This window comes from Heterodontus francisci, unplaced genomic scaffold (assembly GCF_036365525.1).
Source record: "Heterodontus francisci isolate sHetFra1 unplaced genomic scaffold, sHetFra1.hap1 HAP1_SCAFFOLD_210, whole genome shotgun sequence".
Taxonomy (NCBI): Eukaryota; Metazoa; Chordata; class Chondrichthyes; order Heterodontiformes; family Heterodontidae; genus Heterodontus; species Heterodontus francisci.
This window is the reverse complement of record NW_027141403.1, coordinates 1,119,078-1,137,542: the sequence shown is the minus strand read 5'-3', so window position 1 is coordinate 1,137,542 and position 18,465 is coordinate 1,119,078.

Below are 18,465 nucleotides of genomic sequence, written 5' to 3'. Positions count from 1 at the left end.
CGTGTTCAACTCCTCTCTCTCCCTATTCCTCGCTTCGCTATCACGTGAAACGGGCAACAACACAGATATAACAACTCTGTTTGTTCTCGCTCTAAGCTTCCACCCTAGCTCCCTGAATTTCTGTCTTAAATCCCCATCTCCCTTCCTACCTATGTCGTTGGTGCCTATGTGGACCACGACTTGGGGCTGCTCCCCCTCCCCCTTAAGGATCCCAAAAACACGATCCCAGACATCACGAACCCTGGCACCTGGGAGGCAACATACCAACCGTGATTCTCTCTCGTTCCCACAGAACCTCCTATCTGTTCCCCTAACTATAGAGTCCCCAATGACTAATGCTCTGCTCCTCTTCCCCCTGCTCAGTGGGGCTCAGTATCACTCTACCTAGTATTAATAGAGACCTGGATTGAATTGCCTCTTTCGTGGTGTGTGAGTGGGACTCAGTACCACTCAAGCTGGTATTAATAGAGTCCTGGATTGAATTGCCTCTTTCGTGGTGTGTAAGTTGGACTCAGTACCACTCCAGCTGGTATTAATAGGGACCTGTATTTAATTGGCTCTTTCCTGGTGTGTGTGTGGGGCGCAGTCCCACTCCAGCTGGTATTAAATTAGCCTGGATTGATTTTGCTATTTCCTGGTGTGTGAGTGGGGCTCAGTGCCACTCCAGCTGGTATTAATAGAGATCTGGATTGCATTGGCTCTTTCCTGGTGTGTGAGTGGGACTCAGTACCACTCCAGCTCGTATTAATAGAGGCCTGAATTGAATTGGCTCTTTCCTGGTGTGTGAGTGAGACTCAGTACCAGTCCAGATTGTTTTCATAGAGGTCGGAATTGAATTGGTGCTTTTCTGGTTGGTGAGTGAGACTCAGTAACATTCCAGCTGGTATGAATAGAGATCTGGATTGATTTGTCACTGTCCTGGTATGTGAGTGGGGCTCAATACTACTCCAGCTGGTGTTAATAGAGGCCTGGATTGAATTGGCTCTTTCATGATGCGTGAGTGGGACTCAGTCCCACTCCAGTCGCTCTAAATAGAGGCCTGGATTGAATTGGCTCTATCGAGGTGTTTGAGTGGGGATCAGTACCACTGCAGCTGGTATTAATAGAGAACTGGATTGAATTGGCTCTTTCCTGGTGTGTGAGTGGGGCTCAGTACCACTCCAGCTGGTTTAAGTAGAAACCTGGTTTGAATTGGCTCTTTCCTGGTGTGAGAGTGGGACTCAGTAGACCTCAATTTGGTATTAGTAGAAACCTGGTTTGAATTGGCTCTGTCCTGATGTGAGAGTGCAACTCAGTACCACTCCAACTGGTATTAATAGAAACCTGGTTTGAATTGGCTCTGTCCTGGTGTGAGGGTGGAACTCAGTGCCACTCCATCTGGTATTAATAGAGCTCTGGTTTGAATTGGCACTTTCCTGGTGTGTGAGTGGGGCTCAGTGTCACTCCAGCTGATATTAATAGATGTCTGGATTGAATTAGCACTTTCCTGGTGTGTGAGTGGGGCTCAGTACCACTCCAGATGGTATTAATAGAGGTCTGCATTGAATTGCCTCTTTCCTGGGGTGTGAGTGGGACTCGGTACCACTCCAGCTGGTATTAATAGAAGTCTGGATTGAATAGGCTCTTTCCTGGTCTGTGAGTGGGACTCAGTCCAACTCCAGCTGGAATGAATAGAGACCTGGATTGAATTGCCTCTTTCCTGGTGTGTGAGTGGTACTCAGCACCACTCCAGCTGGTATGAATAGAAACCTGGTTTGAATGGGCTCTGTCCTGGTGTTAGAGTGGGGCTCAGTACCACTCCATCTGGTATTAATAGAGCTCTGGATAGAATTGGCTCTTTCCTGGTGTTTCAGTGGGTCTCAGACCCAATCCAGCTGTTTTTAATAGAAGCCTGGATTGAATTGCCTCTTTCCTGGCATGTGAGTGGGACTCAGTACAACTCCAGCTGGTAATAATAGAGGCCCGGATTGAATTGGCTCTTTCCCGGTCTGTGAGTGGGACTCAGTCCCACTCCAGCTGGTATGATTAGAGACCTGGATTGAATTGCCTCTTTCCTGGTGTGTGAGTGGTACTCAGTACCACTCCAGCTGGTATTAATAGATACCTGGTTTGAATTGGCTCTGTCCTGGTGTTAGAGTGGGACTCAGTACCACTCCATCTTGTATTAATAGAGGTCTGGATAGAATTGGCTCTTTCCTGGTGTTTCAGTGGGTTTCAGACCCAATCCAGCTGGTTTTAATAGAAGCCTGGATTGAATTGCCTCTTTCCCGGCATGTGAGTGGGACTCAGTACCACTCCAGCTGGTATTAATAGAGGCTTGGATTGAATTGGCTCTTTCCTGGTGTGTGAGTGGGACTCAGTACCACTCTATCTGGTATGAGTAGAAACCTGGTTTGAATTGGCTCTGTCCTGGTGTGAGAGTGGAACTCAGTGCCACTCCATCTGGTATTAATAGAGGTATGGATTGAATTGGCACTTTCCTGGTGTGTGAGTGGGGCTCAGTGTCACTCCAGCTGATATTAATAGATGTCTGGATTGAATTAGCACTTTCCTGGAGAGTGAGTGGGGCTCAGTACCACTCCATCTGGTATTAATAGAGGTCTGCATTGAATTGCATCTTTCCTGGGGTGTGAGTGGGACTCGGTATCACTCCAGCTGGTATTAATAGAGGTTTGGATTGAATTGGCTCTTTCCTGGTGTGTGAGTGGTACTCAGTACCACTCCAGCTGGTAGTAATAGAAACCTGGTTTGAACGGGCTCTGTCCTGGTGTTAGAGTGGGACTCAGTACCACTCCATCTGGTATTAATAGAGGTCTGGATAGAATTGTCTCTTTCCTGTGTTTCAGTGGGTTTCAGACCAAATCCAGCTGGTTTTAATAGAAGCTTGGATTGAATTGCCTCCTTCCCGGCATGTGAGTGGGACTCAGTACCACTCCATCTGGTATTAATAGAGGTCTGCATTGAATTGCATCTTTCCTGGGGTATGAGTGGGACTCGGTATCACTTCAGCTGGTATTAATAGAGGTTTGGATTGAATTGCCTCTTTCGTGGTGTGTGAGTCGGTCTCAGTACCACTCCAGCTGGTATTAATAGAGGTCTGGATTGAACTGGCTCCTTCCTGGTGTGTGAGTGGAACTCAGTACCAATCCAGCAGCTATTAATAGACACCTGTATTGATTTGCCTCTTTCCTGGTGTGTGAGTCGGACTCAGGACCACTCCAGCTGGTACTAATAGAAACCTGGTTTGAATTGGCTCTTTCCTGGTGTGTGAGTGGGACTCCGTACCACACCAGCTGGTATTAATAGAGACCTGGATTGAATTAACCCTTTCCTGGTGCGCGAGTGGGGCTCAGTACCACTCCAGCTGGTATTAATAGAGGTCTGGATTGAATTGGCACTTTCCTGGTGTGTGAGTGGGGCTCAGTGTCACTGCAGCTGGTATTAATAGAGGTCTGGATTGAATTGGCTCTTTCCTGGTGTGTGAGTGGGGATCAGTACCACTGCAGCTGGTATTAATAGAGGCCTGGATTGAATTGGCTCTTTCATGGTGTGTGAGTGGGACTCAGTACCACTCCAGCTGGTATTAATAGATGCCTGGATAGTATTGGCTCTTTGCTGGTGTTTCAGTTTGACTCAGACCCAATCCAGCTGGTATTAATAGAGACCAGGATTGAATTGCCACTTTTCTGGCCTGTGAGTGGGACTCATTAACACTCCAGCTGGTAATAATAGAAATTTGGTTTCAGTTGGCACTTTCCTGGTGTGTGAGTGTGACTCAGTACCACTCCAGCTGGTATTAATAGATGTCTGGCTTGATTTGGCTCTTTCCTGGTGTGTGCGTGGGGCTCAGTCCTACTCCAGCCGTTATTAATAGGGGCCTGTATTGAATTGTCTTTTTCATGATGTGTGAGTGGGTCTCAGTACCACTCCAGCTGGTATTCATAGAGACCTGGATTTAATTGCCTCTTCCCTGGTGTGTGAGTGGGACTCAGTACCACTCCTGCTGGTATTAATAGAGACCTGGATTGAATGGGCTCTTTCCTTGTGCGTGAGTGGGGATCAGTGCCACTGCAGCTGGTATTAATCGAGGCCTGGATTGAATTTGCTCTTTCCTGGTGTGTGAGTGGGACTCAGTCCCACTCCAGCTGGTATGATTAGAGACCTGGATTGAATTGCCTCTTTCCTGGTGTGTGAGTGGTACACAGTACCACTCCAGCTGGTATTAATAGAAACCTGGTTTGAATTGGCTCTGTCCTGGTGTTAGGGTGGGACTCAGTACCACTCCAACTGGTATTAATAGAGGTCTGGATAGAATTGGCTCTTTCCAGTTGTTTCAGTGGGCTTCAGACCCAATCCAGTTGGTTTTAATAGAAGCCTGGATTGAATTGCCTCTTTCGTGGTGAGTGAGTGGGACTCAGTACCACTCCAGCTGGTATTAATACAGGTCTGGATTGAATTGGCTCCTTCCTGGTGTGTGAGTGGAACTCAGTACCAATCCAGCAGCTATTAATAGACACCTGTATTGATTTCCCTCTTTCCTGGTGTGTGAGTCGGACTCAGGACCACTCCAGCTGGTACTGATAGAAACCTGGTTTGAATTGGCTCTTTCCTGGTGTGTGAGTGGGACTCAGTACCACTCCAGCTGGTATTAATAGAGACCTGGATTGAATTACCTCTTTCCTAGTGCGTGAGTGGGGCTCAGTACCACTCCAGCTGGTATCCATGGAGCCCGGGATTGAATTGGCTCTTTCCTGGTGTGTGAGTGGGACTCAGTACTACTCCAGCTGATATTCATGGAGCCCTGGATTGAATTGGCTCTTTCCTGGTGTGTGAGTGGGACTCAGTACCACTCCAGCTGGTATTGATAGAGGTCTGGATTGAAGTGGCTCTTCCTGGTATGTGAGTGGGACTCAGTATTACTCAAGCTGGTATTAAAAAGAGCTCTGGATTGAATTGCCTCTTTCGTGGTGTGTGAGTCGGTCTCAGTACCACTCCAGCTGGTATTAATAGAGGTCTGGATTGAACTGGCACTTTCCTGGTGTGTGAGTGGGGCTCAGTGTCACTCCAGCTGGTATTAATAGAGGTCTGGATTGAATTGGCTCTTTCCTGGTGTGTGAGTGGGGATCAGTACCACTGCAGCTGGTATTAATAGAGGCCTGGATTGAATTGGGTCTTTCATGGTGTGTGAGTGGGACTCAGTACCACTCCAGCTGGTATTAATAGATGCCTGGATAGTATTGGCTCTTTGCTGGTGTTTCAGTTTGACTCAGACCCAATCCAGCTGGTATTAATAGAGACCAGGATTGAATTGCCACTTTTCTGGCCTGTGAGTGGGACTCATTAACACTCCAGCTTGTAATAATAGAAATTTGGTTTCAGTTGGCACTTTCCTGGTGTGTGAGTGTGACTCAGTACCACTCCAGCTGGTATTAATAGATGTCTGGCTTGATTTGGCTCTTTCCTGGTGTGTGCGTGGGGCTCAGTCCTACTCCAGCCGTTATTAATAGGGGCCTGTTTTGAATTGTCTTTTTCATGATGTGTGAGTGGGTCTCAGTACCACTCCAGCTGGTATTAATAGAGATCTGGATTTAATTGCCTCTTCCCTGGTGTGTGAGTGGGACTCAGTACCACTCCTGCTGGTATTAATAGAGACCTGGATTGAATGGGCTCTTTCCTTGTGCGTGAGTGGGGATCAGTGCCACTGCAGCTGGTATTAATCGAGGCCTGGATTGAATTGGCTCTTACCTGGTGTGCGATTGGTGCTCAGTACCACTCCACCTATTATTAATAGAGACCTGCAATGAATTGCCTCTTTCCTGGGTGTGAGTGGGACTCAGTACCACTCAAACTGGTATCAATAGAGACCTGGATAGAATTGATTCTTTCCTGGTGTGTGAGTGGGGCTCAGTACCACTCCAACTGGAATTAATAGAGGCCTGGATTGAATTTGCACTTTCCTGGTATGTGATTGGGGCTCAGTACTACTCCAGCTGGTGTTAATAAGAGGTCTGGATTGAATTGGCTCTTTCTTGGTGTGTACGTGGGGCTCAGTACCATTCTTGCTGGAATTAATAGATGTCTGGATTGAATTGGCACTTTCCTGGTGTGTGAGTGGGACTCAGTCCCACTCCAGCTGGTATGATTAGAGACCTGGATTGAATTGGCTCTTTCCTGGTGTGTGAGTGGTACACAGAACCACTCCAGCTGGTATTAATAGAAACCTGGTTTGAATTGGCTCTGTCCTGGTGTTAGAGTGGGACTCAGTACCACTCCAACTGGTATTAATAGAGGTCTGGATAGAATTGGCTCTTTCCAGTTGTTTTAGTGGGTTTCAGACCCAATCCAGTTGGTTTTAATAGAAGCCTGGATTGAATTGCCTCTTTCCAGGCATGTGAGTGGGACTCAGTACCACTCCAGCTGGTATTAATAGAGGCCTGGATTGAATTTGCTCTTTCCTGGTGTGTGAGTGGGACTCAGTACCACTCCAGCTGGTATTAATAGAGGCCTGGATTGAATTGGCTCTTTCCTGGTGTGTGAGTGGGGCTCAGTACCACTGCAGCTGGTATTATTAGAGGCCTGGATTGAATTGGCTCTTTCCTGGTGTGTGAGTGGGACTCAGTATTACTCAAGCTGGTATTAAAAAGAGCTCTGGATTGAATTGCCTCTTTCGTGGTGTGTGAGTCGGTCTCAGTACCACTCCAGCTGGTATTAATAGAGGTCTGGATTGAACTGGCTCCTTCCTGGTGTGTGAGTGGAACTCAGTACCAATCCAACAGCTATTAATAGACACCTGTATTGATTTGCCTCTTTCCTGGTGTGTGAGTCGGACTCAGGACCACTCCAGCTGGTACTAATAGAAACCTGGTTTGAATTGGCTCTTTCCTGGTGTGTGAGTGGGACTCCGTACCACACCAGCTGGTATTAATAGAGACCTGGATTGAATTAACCCTTTCCTAGTGCGTGAGTGGGGCTCAGTACCACTCCAGCTGGTATTAATAGAGGTCTGGATTGAATTGGCACTTTCCTGGTGTGTGAGTGGGGCTCAGTGTCACTCCAGCTGGTATTAATAGAGGTCTGGATTGAATTGGCTCTTTCCTGGTGTGTGAACTGGGGATCAGTACCACTGCAGCTGGTATTAATAGAGGCCTGGATTGAATTGGCTCTTTCATGGTGTGTGAGTGGGACTCAGTACCACTCCAGCTGGTATTAATAGATGCCTGGATAGTATTGGCTCTTTGCTGGTGTTTCAGTTTGACTCAGACCCAATCCAGCTGGTATTAATAGAGACCAGGATTGAATTGCCACTTTTCTGGCCTGTGAGTGGGACTCATTAACACTCCAGCTGGTAATAATAGAAATTTGGTTTCAGTTGGCACTTTCCTGGTGTGTGAGTGTGACTCAGTACCACTCCAGCTGGTATTAATAGATGTCTGGCTTGATTTGGCTCTTTCCTGGTGTGTGCGTGGGGCTCAGTCCTACTCCAGCCGTTATTAATAGGGGCCTGTATTGAATTGTCTTTTTCATGATGTGTGAGTGGGTCTCAGTACCACTGCAGCTGGTATTCATAGAGACCTGGATGTAATTGCCTCTTCCCTGGTGTGTGAGTGGGACTCAGTACCACTCCTGCTGGTATTAATAGAGACCTGGATTGAATGGGCTCTTTCCTTGTGCGTGAGTGGGGATCAGTGCCACTGCAGCTGGTATTAATCGAGGCCTGGATTGAATTGGCTCTTTCCTGGTGTGTGAGTGGGACTCAGTACCACTCCAGCTGGTATGAATAGAGACCTGGATTGAATTGCCTCTTTCCTGGTGTGTGAGTGGGACTCAGTACCACTCCAGCTGGTATAAATAGAAACCTGGTTTGAATTGGCTCTTTCCTGGTGTGAGATTGGGACTCAGTACCACTCTATCTGGTATTAGTAGAAACCTGGTTTGAATTGGCTCTGTCCTGGTGTGAGAGTGGGACTCAGTACAACTCCATCTGGTATTAATAGCAACCTGGTTTGAATTGGCTCTGTCCTGGTGTGAGAGTGGAACTCAGTGCCACTCCATCTGGTATTAATAGAGGTATGGATTGAATTGGCACTTTCCTGGTGTGTGAGTGGGGCTCAGTGTCACTCCAGCTGATATTAATAGATGTCTGGATTGAATTAGCACTTTCCTGGTGTGTGAGTGGTACTCAGTAACACTCCAGCTGGTATTAGTTGAAACCTGGTTTGAATGGGCTCTGTCCTGGTGTTAGAGTGGGACTCAGTACCACTCCATCTGGTATTAATAGAGGTCTGGATTGAATTGGCTCTTTCCTGTTCTGTGAGTGGGACTCAGTCCGACTCCAGCTGGTATGAATAGTGACCTGGATTGAATTGCCTCTTTCCTGGTGTGTGAGTGGTACTCAGTAACACTCCAGCTGGTATTAGTAGAAACCTGGTTTGAATGGGCTCTGTCCTGGTGTTAGAGTGGGACTCAGTACCACTCCCGCTGGTATTAAAAGATGTCTGGATAGAATTGGCTCTTTCCTGGTTTTTCAGTGGGTCTCAGACCCAATCCAGCTGTTTTTAATAGAAGCCTGGATTGAATTGCCTCTTTCCTGGCGTGTGAGTAGGAGTCAGTACCACTCCAGCTGGTATTAATAGAGGCCCGGATTTAATTGGCTCTTTCCTGCTCTGCGAGTGGGACTCAGTCCCACTCCAGCTGGTATGATTAAAGACCTGGATTGAATTGCCTCTTTCCTGGTGTGTGAGTGGTACACAATACCACTCCAGCTGGTATTAATAGAAACCTGGTTTGAATTGGCTCTGTCCTGGTGTTAGAGTGGGACTCAGTACCACTCCATCTGGTATTAATACAGGTCTGGATAGAATTGGCTCTTTCCAGTTGTTTCAGTGGGTTTCAGACCCAATCCAGTTGGTTTTAATAGAAGCTTGGATTGAATTGCTCTTTCCCGGCATGTGAGTGGGACTCAGTACCACTCCAGCTGGTATTAATAGAGGCCTGGATTGAATTTGCTCTTTCCTGGTGTGTGAGTGGGACTCAGTACCACTCCAGCTGGTATTAATAGAGCCCTGGATTGAATTGGCTCTTTCCTGGTGTGTGAGTGGGGCTCAGTACCACTGCAGCTGGTATTATTAGAGGCCTGGATTGAATTGGCTCTTTCCTGGTGTGTGAGTGGGACTCAGTATTATTCAAGCTGGTATTAATAAGAGCTCTGGATTGAATTGCCTCTTTCGTGGTGTGTGAGTCGGTCTCAGTACCACTCCAGCTGGTATTAATAAGAGCTCTGGATTGAATTGCCTCTTTCGTGGTGTTGGAGTCGGTCTCAGTACCACTCCAGCTGGTATTAATAAGAGCTCTGGATTGAATTGCCTCTTTCGTGGTGAGTGAGTGGGACTCAGTACCACTCCAGCTGGTATTAATACAGGTCTGGATTGAATTGGCTCCTTCCTGGTGTGTGAGTGGAACTCAGTACCAATCCAGCAGCTATTAATAGACACCTGTATTGATTTCCCTCTTTCCTGGTGTGTGAGTCGGACTCAGGACCACTCCAGCTGGTACTGATAGAAACCTGGTTTGAATTGGCTCTTTCCTGGTGTGTGAGTGGGACTCAGTACCACTCCAGCTGGTATTAATAGAGACCTGGATTGAATTTCCCCTTTCCTAGTGCGTGAGTGGGGCTCAGTACCACTCCAGCTGGTATCCATGGAGCCCGGGATTGAATTGGCTCTTTCCTGGTGTGTGAGTGGGACTCAGTACTACTCCAGCTGATATTCATGGAGCCCTGGATTGAATTGGCTCTTTCCTGGTGTGTGAGTGGGACTCAGTACCACTCCAGCTGGTATTGATAGAGGTCTGGATTGAAGTGGCTCTTCCTGGTATGTGAGTGGGACTCAGTACCAAACCAGCTGGCATGAATAGAGGTCTGGATTGAATTGGCTCTTTCCTGGTGTGTGAGTGGGACACAGTACCACTCCAGCTGGTATTAATAGAGCCCGGGATTGAATTGGCTCCTTCCTGGTGTGTGAGTGGGATTCAGTACCACTCCAGCTGGTATTAATAGAGGTCTGGATTGAATTGGCTCTTTCCTGTTGTGTGAGTGGGACACAGTACCACTCCAACTGGTATTAAAATAGGTCTGGATTGAATTGCCTCTTTCCTGGATGTGTGAGTGGGACTCAGTACAACACAAGCTGGTATAAATCGCGGCCTGGATTGAATTGGCTCTTTCCTCGTGTTTAAGTGGGTCTCAGTACCACTCCAACTGGTGTTAATAGAGGCCTGGATTGATTTGGCTCTTTTGTGGTGTGTGAGTGGGGCTCAGTTCCACTCCAGCTGGTATTTATCGAGGCCTGGATTGAATTGACTCTTTCCTCGTGTTTTTGTGGGACTCAGTTCCACTCCAGCTGGTGTTAATAGAAGCCTGGATTGAGTTGGCTTTCTTCTGGTGTGTGAGTGGGACACAGTCCCACTCAAGCTGGTGTTGATAGAGGTCTGGCTTGATTAGGCTCTTTCCTGGTGTGTGAGTGGGACTCAGTACAACACAAACTGGTATTAATCGAGGCCTGAATTGAATTGGCGCTTTCCTGATATGTGAGTGGGACTCAGTGCCACTCCAGCTGGTATTTATAGAGGTCTGGGTTGAATTGGCTCTTTCCTGGTGTGTGAGTGGGTCTCAGTGCCACTCCAGCTGGTATTGATAGAAGTTAGGATTGAATTGACTCTTTCCTGGTATGTGAGTGGGACTCAGTACCACTCCAGCTGGTATAAATAGAGGTCTGGATTGAATTGGCTCTTTACTGTTGTCTGAATGGGACTCAGTACTAATCCAGCAGGTATTAATATAGCCCTGGATTGAATTGGCTCTTTCCTGGTGTGTGAGTGGGGCTCAGTACCACTACAGCTGGTATTATTAGAGGCCTGGATTGAATTGACTCTTTCCTGGTGAGTGAGTGGATTTCAGTACCACTCCAGCTGGTTCTAATAGAGGTCTGGATTGATTTGGCTCTTTCCTGGTGCGTGAGTGGGACTCAGAACCACTGCAGCTGGTATTATTAGAGGCCTGGATTGAATTGGCTCTTTCCTAGTGTGTGGGTGGGGCTCAGTATTACTCAAGCTGGTATTAATAAGAGCTCTGGATTGAATTGCCTCTTTCGTGGTGTGTGAGTCGGTCTCAGTACCACTCCAGCTGGTATTAATAGAGGTCTGGATTGAACTGGCTCCTTCCTGGTGTGTGAGTGGAACTCAGTCCCAATCCAGCAGCTATTAAAAGACACCTGTATTGATTTGCCTCATTCCTGGTGTGTGAGTCGGACTCAGTACCACTCCAGCTGGTATTAATAGAGACATGGATTGAATTGGCTCTTTCCTGGTGTGTGAGTGGGGCTCAGTTCCACTCCAGCTGGAATTAATAGAGACCTGGATTGAATTGGCTCTTTCCTGGTGTGTGGGTGGGGCTCAGTACCACTCCAGCTGGAATTAATAGAGGCCTGGATTGAATTGGCACTTTCCTGGTATGTGAGTGGGGCTCAGTACTACTCCAGCTGGTGTTTATAAGAGCTCTGGATTGAATTGCCTCTTTCGTGGTGTGTGAGTCGGGAACAGTACCACTCCAGCTGGTCTTAATAGAGACATGGATTGAATTGGCTCTTTCCTGGTGAGTGAGTGGGGCTCAGTACCACTCCAGCTGGAATTAATAAGAGGTCTGGATTGAATTGGCTCTTTCTTGGTGTGTGCGTGGTGCTCAGTACCACTCCAGCTGGTCTGCAGAGATGTCTGGATTGAATTGGCACTTTCCTGGTGTGTGAGTGGGGCTCAGTCCCACTTCAGCTGGTATTAATGGAAGCCTGGATTGAGTTGGCTTTCTTCTGGTGTGTGAGTGGGAGTTAATTCTACTCCAGCTGTTATTAATAGAGGTCTGGATTACAGTGGCTCTTTCCTGATGTGTGAGTGGGACTCAGTACAACTCCAGCTGGTATCAATAAAGGTCTGGATTATAGTGGCTCTTTCCTGGTGTGTGAGTGGGACTCAGTACAACTCCAGCTGGTATTAATAGATGTCTGGATTGAGGTGGCTCTTTTCTGGTGTGAGTGGGACTCAGTACCACTCCAGATGGTATCAATAGAGGTCTGGATTGAAGTAGCTCTTTCCTGATGTGTGAGTGGGACTCAGTTCCACTCCAGCTGGTATTAATAGCGGTCTGGAGTGATGTGGCTCTTTCCTGGTATGTGACTGTGACTCAGTCCCACTCCAGTTGGTATTAATAGTGGCCTGGATAGAATTGGCACTTTTGTTGTGTGTGAGTGGGACTCAGTACTACTCCAGCTGGTATTAATAGAGCCCGGGATTGAATTGGCTCTTTCCTGGTGTGTGAGTGGGACTCAGCACTACTCCAGCTGATAGTCATGGAGCCCTGGATTGAATTGGCTCTGTCCTGGTGTTAGAGTGGGACTCAGTACCACTCTGTCTGGTATTAAAGAGGTCTGGATAGAATTGGCTCTTTCCTGGTGTTTCAGTGGGCTTCAGACCCAATGCAGCTGGTTTTAATAGAAGCCTGGATTGAATTGCCTCTTTCCCGGCATGTGAGTGGGACTCAGTACCACTCCAGCTGGTATTAATAGAGGCCTGGATTGAATTGGCTATTTCCTGGTGTGTGAGTGGGGCTCAGTGCCACTCCAGCTGGTATTATTAGAGGCCTGGATTGATTTGGCTCTTTCATGGTGTGTGAGTGGGACTCAGTACCACTCCATCTGGTATTAATAGAGGCCTGGATTGAATTGGCTCTTTCCTGGTGAGTGAGTGTATTTCAGTACCACTCCAGCTGGTATTAATAGAGGTCTGGATTGAATTGGCTCTTTTCTGGTGTGAGAGTGGGACTCAGTACCACTCCAGCTGGTATTAATAGAGATCTGGATTGAATCGGCTCCTTCCTGGTGTGTGAGTCGGACTCAGGACCACTCCTGCTGGTACTAATAGAAACCTGGTTTGAATTGGCTCTTTCCTGGTGAGTGAGTGTATTTCAGTTCCACTCCAGCTGGTATTAATAGAGGTCTGGATTGAATTGGCTCTTTCCTGGTGTGAGAGTGGGACTCAGTACCACTCCAGCTGGTATTATTAGAGGCCTGGATTGAATTGGCTGTGTCCTGGTGTGTGGGTGGGGCTCAGTATTACTCAAGCTGGTATTAATAAGAGCTCTGGATTGAATTGCCTCATTCGTGGTGTGTGATTCGGACTCAGTACCAATCCAGCTGCTATTAATAGACACCTGTATTGATTTGCCTCTTTCCTGGTGTGTGAATCGGACTCAGGACCACTCCAGCTGGTACTAATAGAAACCTGGTTTGAATTGGCTCTTTCCTGGTGTGTGAGTGGGACTCAGTACCACTCCAGCTGGTATTAACAGAGACCTGGATTGAATTACCCCTTTTCTGGTGCGTGAGTGGGGCTCAGTACCACTCTAGCTGGTATTAATAGAGGCCTGGCTTGATTTGGCTCTTTCCTGGTCTGTGCGTGTGGCTCAGTCCTACTCCAGCCGTTATTAATAGGGGCCTGTATTGAATTGGCTCTTACATGATTTGTGAGTGGGTCTCAGTACCACTCCAGCTGGTATTAATAGAGACCTGGATTTAATTGCCTCTTCCCTGGTGTGTGAGTGGGACTCAGTACCACTCCTGCTGGTATTAATAGAGACCTGGATTGAGTTGCCTCTTTCCTGGTCTGTGAGTGGGACTCAGAACCATTGAAGCTGGTATTAATAGAGGCCTGGATTGAATGGGCTCCTTCCTTGTGCGTGAGTGGGGATCATTGCCACTGCAGCTTGTATTAATCGAGGCCTGGATTGAATTGGCTCTTACCTGGTGTGTGATTGGGTCTCAGTACCACTCCACCTATTATTAATAGAGACCTGCATTGAATTGCCTCTTTCCTGGGTGTGAGTGGGACTCAGTACAACTCAAACTGGTATTAATAGAGACCTGGATTGAATTGATACTTTCGTGGTATGTGAGTAGGACTCAGTACCACACCAGCTGGTATTAATAGAGACCTGGATTGAATTGGCTCTTTCCTGGTGTGTGCGTGGGGCTCAGTACCACTCCAGCTGGTATGCATAGATGTCTGGATTGAATTGGCACTTTCCTGGTATGTGAGTGGGGCTCAGTACCACTCCAGCTGATGTTAATAAGAGGTCTGGATTGAATTGGCTCTTTCTTGGTGTGTGCGTCGGGCTCAGTACCACTGCAGCTGCTATTAATAGATGTCTGGATTGAATTGGCACTATACTGGTGTGTGAGTGGGACTCGGTCCCACTTCAGCTGGTATTAATGGAAGCCTGGATTGATGTGGCTTTCTTCTGGTGTGTGAGTGGGAGTTAATTCTACTCCAGCTGGTATTAATAGAGGTCTGGATTACAGTGGCTCTTTCCTGATGTGTGAGTGGGACTCAGTGCAACTCCAGCTGGTATTAATAGAGGTCTGGATTAACGTGGCTCTTTCCTGGTGTGTAAGTGGGACTCAGTACCAATCCAGATGGTATCAATAGAGGTCTGTATTGAAGTGGCTCTTTCCTGGTGTGTGAGTGGGACTCAGTACTACTCCAGCTGGTGTTAATAGATGTCTGGATTGAAGTGGCTCTTTTCTGGTGTGAGTGGGACTCAGTTCCACTCCAGCTGGTATTAATACAGGTCTGGATTGAAGTGGCTCTGCTGGTGTGTGAGTGGGACTCAGTACCACTCCAGCTGGTATTAATAGCGGTCTGGATTGATGTGGCTCTTTCCTGGTATGTGACTCTGCCTCAGTCCCACTCCAGTTGGTATTAATAGAGGCCTGGATAGAATTGGCACTTTTGTTGTGTGTGAGTGGGACTCAGTACTACTCCAGCTGGTATTAATAGAGCCCGGGATTGAATTGGCTCTTTCCTGGTGTGTGAGTGGGACTCAGCACTACTCCAGCTGATATTCATGGAGCCCTGGATTGAATTGGCTCTTTCCTGGTGTGTGAGTGGGACTCAGTACCACACCAGCTGGTATTAATAGAGGTCTGGATTGAAGTGGCTCTTCCTGGTGTATGATTGGGACTCAGGACCACTCCAGCTGGTACTAATAGAAACCTGGTTTGAATTGGCTCTTTCCTGGTGTGTGAGTGGGACTCAGTACCACTCCAGCTGGTATTAACAGAGACCTGGATTGAATTACCCTTTTCTGGTGCGTGAGTGGGGCTCAGTACCACTCTAGCTGGTATTAATAGAGGCCTGCTTGATTTGGCTCTTTCCTGGTCTGTGCGTGTGGCTCAGTCCTACTCCAGCCGTTATTAATAGGGGCCTGTATTGAATTGGCTCTTACATGATTTGTGAGTGAGTCTCAGTACCACTCCAGCTGGTATTAATAGAGACCTGGATTTAATTGCCTCTTCCCTGGTATGTGAGTGGGACTCAGTACCACTCCTGCTGGTATTAATAGAGACCTGGATTGAATTGCCTCTTTCCTGGTCTGTGAGTGGGGCTCAGTCCCACTTCAGCTGGTATTAATGGAAGCCTGGATTGAGTTGGCTTTCTTCTGGTGTGTGAGTGGGAGTTAATTCTACTCCAGCTGTTATTAATAGAGGTCTGGATTACAGTGGCTCTTTCCTGATGTGTGAGTGGGACTCAGTACAACTCCAGCTGGTATCAATAAAGGTCTGGATTATAGTGGCTCTTTGCTGGTGTATGAGTGGGACTCAGTACAACTCCAGATGGTATCAATAAAGGTCTGGATTATAGTGGCTCTTTCCTGGTGTGTGAGTGGGACTCAGTACCACTCCAGATGGTATCAATAGAGACCTGGATTGAATTGCCTCTTTCCTGGTCTGTGAGTGGGGCTCAGTCCCACTTCAGCTGGTATTAATAGCGGTCTGGATTGATGTGGCTCTTTTCTGGTGTGAGTGGGACTCAGTACCACTCCAGATGGTATCAATAGAGGTCTGGATTGAAGTAGCTCTTTCCTGATGTGTGAGTGGGACTCAGTTCCACTCCAGCTGGTATTAATACAGGTCTGGATTGAAGTGGCTCTTTCCTGGTGTGTGAGTGGGACTCAGTACCACTCCAGCTGGTATTAATAGCGGTCTGGATTGATGTGGCTCTTTCCTGGTATGTGACTGTGCCTCAGTCCCACTCCAGTTGGTATTAATAGAGGCCTGGATAGAATTGGCACTTTTGTTGTGTGTGAGTGGGACTCAGTACTACTCCAGCTGGTATTAATAGAGCCCGGGATTGAATTGGCTCTTTCCTGGTGTGTGGGTGGGACTCAGTACTACTCCAGCTGATATTCATAGAGCCCGGGATTGAATTGGCTCTTTCCTGGTGTGTGAGTGGGACTCAGCACTACTCCAGCTGATATTCATGGAGCCCTGGATTGAATTGGCTCTTTCCTGGTGTGTGAGTGGGACTCAGTACCACACCAGCTGGTATTAATAGAGGTCTGGATTGAAGTGGCTCTTCCTGGTGTATGATTGGGACTCAGGACCACTCCAGCTGGTACTAATAGAAACCTGGTTTGAATTGGCTCTTTCCTGGTGTGTGAGTGGGACTCAGTACCACTCCAGCTGGTATTAACAGAGACCTGGATTGAATTACCCCTGTTCTGGTGCGTGAGTGGGGCTCAGTACCACTCTAGCTGGTATTAATAGAGGCCTGCTTGATTTGGCTCTTTCCTGGTCTGTGCGCGTGGCTCAGTCCTACTCCAGCCGTTATTAATAGGGGCCTGTATTGAATTGGCTCTTACATGATTTGTGAGTGGGTCTCAGTACCACTCCAGCTGGTATTAATAGAGACCTGGATTTAATTGGCTCTTCCCTGGTGTGTGAGTGGGACTCAGTACCACTCCTGCTGGTATTAATAGAGACCTGGATTGAATTGCCTCTTTCCTGGTCTGTGAGTGGGGCTCAGTCCCACTTCAGCTGGTATTAATGGAAGCCTGGATTGAGTTGGCTTTCTTCTGGTGTGTGAGTGGAAGTTAATTCTACTCCAGCTGTTATTAATAGAGGTCTGGATTACAGTGGCTCTTTCCTGATGTGTGAGTGGGACTCAGTACAACTCCAGCTGGTATCAATAAAGGTCTGGATTATAGTGGCTCTTTCCTGGTGTGTGAGTGGGACTCAGTACCACTCCAGATGGTATCAATAGAGGTCTGGATTGAAGTGGCTCTTTCCTGATGTGTGAGTGGGACTCAGTACAACTCCAGCTGGTATTAATAGATGTCTGGATTGAGGTGGCTCTTTTCTGGTGTGAGTGGGACTCAGTACCACTCCAGATGGTATCAATAGAGGTCTGGATTGAAGTAGCTCTTTCCTGATGTGTGAGTGGGACTCAGTTCCACTCCAGCTGGTATTAATACAGGTCTGGATTGAAGTGGCTCTTTCCTGGTGTGTGAGTGGGACTCAGTACCACTCCAGCTGGTATTAATAGCGGTCTGGATTGATGTGGCTCTTTCCTGGTATGTGACTGCGCCTTTGTCCCACTCCAGTTGGTATTAATAGAGGCCTGGATAGAATTGGCACTTTTGTTGTGTGTGAGTGGGACTCAGTACTACTCCAGCTGGTATTAATAGAGCCCGGGATTGAATTGGCTCTTTCCTGGTGTGTGAGTGGGACTCAGTACTACTCCAGCTGGTGTTTATAAGAGCTCTGGATTGAATTGCCTCTTTCGTGGTGTGAGTCGGGCACAGTACCACTCCAGCTGGTATTAATAGAGACATGGATTGAATTGGCTCTTTCCTGGTGGGTGCGTGGGGCTCAGTACCACTCCAGCTGGTCTGCATAGATATCTGGATTGAATTGGCACTTTCCTGGTGTGTGAGTGGGGCTCAGTCCCACTTCAGCTGGTATTAATGGAAGCCTGGATTGAGTTGGCTTTCTTCTGGTGTGTGAGTGGGAGTTAATTCTACTCCAGCTGTTATTAATAGAGGTCTGGATTACAGTGGCTCTTTCCTGATGTGTGAGTGGGACTCAGTACAACTCCAGCTGGTATGAATAAAGGTCTGGATTATAGTGGCTCTTTCCTGGTGTGTGAGTGGGACTCAGTACCACTCCAGATGGTATCAATAGAGGTCTGGATTGAAGTGGCTCTTTCCTGGTGTGTGAGTGGGACTCAGTACAACTCCAGTTGGTATTAATAGATGTCTGGATTGAGGTGGCTCTTTTCTGGTGTGAGTGGGACTCAGTACCACTCCAATGGTATCAATAGAGGTCTGGATTGAAGTGGCTCTTTCCTGGTGTGTGAGTGGGACTCAGTACCACTCCAGCTGGTATTAATAGCGGTCTGCATTGATGTGGCTCTTTCCTGGTATGTGACTGTGCCTCAGTCCCACTCCAGTTGGTATTAATAGAGGCCTGGATAGAATTGGCACTTTTGTTGTGTGTGAGTGGGACTCAGTACTACTCTAGCTGGTATTAATAGAGCCCGGGATTGAATTGGCTCTTTCCTGGTGTGTGGGTGGGACTCAGT